Source organism: Triticum urartu, chromosome 6 (assembly GCF_003073215.2).
Source record: "Triticum urartu cultivar G1812 chromosome 6, Tu2.1, whole genome shotgun sequence".
NCBI classification, from domain to species: domain Eukaryota; kingdom Viridiplantae; phylum Streptophyta; class Magnoliopsida; order Poales; family Poaceae; genus Triticum; species Triticum urartu.
In genome coordinates this window covers 24,097,088-24,099,956 of record NC_053027.1, presented here as the reverse complement: position 1 = coordinate 24,099,956, position 2,869 = coordinate 24,097,088, and the positions used below count along the sequence as shown (strand labels likewise).

Here is a 2,869-nt window from a genome sequence, read left to right as displayed (position 1 = left end):
ATTTCTGAAAAACTTCAGACTTATGTTTGATTAGGTAGATCCATGTGAACTTACTGAAGTCATCTATGAAGCTCACATAGTATTTTTTTTTCTACCTACAGATTCAATAGCAGGTCCCCATACATCAGAGAAAATGAGTTCCAAAGGAAACTTCGATTCACTTATTGATTTTGGATAAGGCAGCTGATGGCTTTTGCCTTTTTGAAAAGAATCACAAATAAAATCGCTGTTCAACAGCTTGACACACGGGAGCTTATTCTGACTAATTATTTTGATAACGATGGTAGACGAAGGATGTCCTAGGCGCCGGTGCCACCTATCCGAGGAGGGAGTGACACTGAGCGCTTGCTTCTTGGCGCCTTGTCCCGTGTGTTTGACAGGGTATAGACCTCTTCTACCCCTGCCTTTGAGAAGCACCCTCCTCATTCCCCGATCCTTTACAAAAAAAGAATAGGGATGAATTTCAACAAAGGAGTCGTTGTCAACAGCAAGACGACTAGCAGATATTAGACTTTTGTTTGCTTCGGGTACGTGGAGAATGTTGTTTAGATGTAGATCACGATCTTGAGTGCGAATAGCTGAATGACCAACATGTTTAATAACCATACCCGAACCACTCGCGGTGTGAATCTGTTCATTGCCGGTGTAGCGGTCGCGTACGGTCAGCTTCTCCAAGTCTCCCGTGATGTGGTCGGTGGCACCACTGTCCAAGTAACAGTTGGTGTCCACCCCGTACTGCGGTGCAGCAAGGTTGGCCGACTTCTCATCCACACCTTGGTAGGATTCGTCGTAGTGTTTCTAGCACTTCCAGGCTGGGTGGCCCATCTTGCCACAGATCTGGCATTGGACCCTGGGAGCGGAGGCGTGATTGTTGTTGAAGTTGCCTCCGTTGTTGCTGTTGCCGCCGCCGCGCCCTCCTGATCTGGAGTAGCCGCGCCCGCCGCGGTCACCACCGTTGCCGCCTTGTCTGCGGCCGTGGTCACCTCCGCCGCCGCCAGGTTTGCGGCCTCGGGTGGCGGTATTGGCGGAGGACTGTGATCCTCCACCGCGAAGACTCAGCCTCATCTCGAAGCTGAGCAGCTGCGAGAACAGCTCGGCAACGGTGACCGGCTCCACCTGTGAGCACATGGCGGACACCACCGGATCGAAGTCTTCTTCGAGTCCAGCCAAGATATGAGAGACGATGTCGTCCTCATCCACCTTCTTCCCTGCGGCTATCAGCTCATCGCAGAGAGACCTGACCTTTCCGACGTAGTCGGTGATGGAGGAGTTGCCTTTCTGCAGATTTGCGAGGGCGATCCGAACATTGGTGGTCTGGGAACGGGTGCGGGATGCAAGCATCCCTTCAACAGTGTTCCAGAGCTCTGCTGAAGTGTGGCACGACGCAACCTGGATGGCGATCTCACGGGGAAGAGTCGTCAGCAGATAGGAGAAGACTTGTTGATCTTGTGCATTCCAGGTTTGAAAATCAGGGTTCGGCGCCTTCGCCGTGGTCTTGCCATCAGATGAAGCTACGTTGATCTGCATGGGTGGTGGTGGTTGCTCAACGTCGAGGTACTTTGCCATCTGCGCGCCCCAGATCGCAGAGAGCACGGTTGCCCGCCATAGCGCCTGATTGCCCTTCGTGAGCTTCTCGGTGGCTGCGTGAGCGAATGGCGAGGATGGTAAGGAACTTGAAGATGTTGCCATGGATGAGCTCGAGGAGGGCTCTCGTTACCATGTAAAAGTTGAGGCGTGCAAGCGTATGCATCTGGTGCAGGGACGCATGCGTGTTTATATAGCACATATGATACATCATCGGCAGGTTGTTGTAGTCTTGACCCATCCTCCAAGCTATACAAGAGATAAGATCAGATCTAACTAACAACCCGCCTGGTTTACATTATACTCACGCATACAACACACATACAATATTGTGACACACATGTCACGTCTATACAAAACAAGCCTATGATTTAACAGAGACCACACAATTTATAGGTACGTACATATATGGAGCTTGGTATAGACTTGAAACTTAAATTACCATGGGCTACGCTTCGTGAAACTCGAGATCCGATCCGAAACAAAAAATACATGATTATTTATTAATAGGTCTAATGTGTTGCAAGTTGGCAACCAATCCAAAATATGTATAAGAAACCTACGTAGATGCAGGAGAATATTAGATTTCCCAAACACCAGTATATCATAAACAAAGTAGTATATAGGTAAATATTTAAGTCATATCTTTTTTTTCTAAGTCAAACATTGTAAAATTTAAACACGTTTATTGGTAGAATATTATTTAATAGTATGGGAACATTTTTTTACAATTTTACTTAGAAAAACCTACAAGTCCTTGGTATATGAAATATCCTTGATGTTACTCATAGGCTACCCTTGTGGCATGTCGCACTGAGTAGTAACTTTCGCTCACGATGCACCAGACTGAATTGCCTGATAATTCGTGAACCGTCGCGTGCATGCCGGCTATCTGTTGGCAAGCACTCAAAGACTTCATCTTCACAAAGTACAAACTGGGTCTTCTATACTCTCCACCTGAACACCAGTGTGGCACGACATGTGCATGCTTGCCATCTTTGCTCTCCTCCACAACACTCTTGAAGCACGAATTTGTGCTTCTTTTGGAATTTCAGATTTCCTTTTGCTGCACGACAAAACGATTATATGTGGCCATGTTAAGCTTCTCGATGCCAGATTTATTGTTACTCTCTCACGATAGAGATAAGTAGCAGTATGGCACGTTGCCCATAGTGTGGTTAAGCCATTTCCACATGATCCCGCTGCCATGCATCAAGTTAGGTCATGATCTCATGTCTCACGCGCGTGGACTGATGAGCTGATACAATTTGTTAACTTCTCACTA

General features: G+C 47.4%; 1 pseudogene; it reads right to left on the bottom strand.

The window, feature by feature from the left end:
• Positions 1 to 1,064: 1,064 nt before the first annotated feature.
• On the bottom strand, positions 1,065 to 1,203 carry LOC125517765 (annotated as a pseudogene).
• Between the last annotated feature and the right edge of the window lie 1,666 nt (positions 1,204 to 2,869).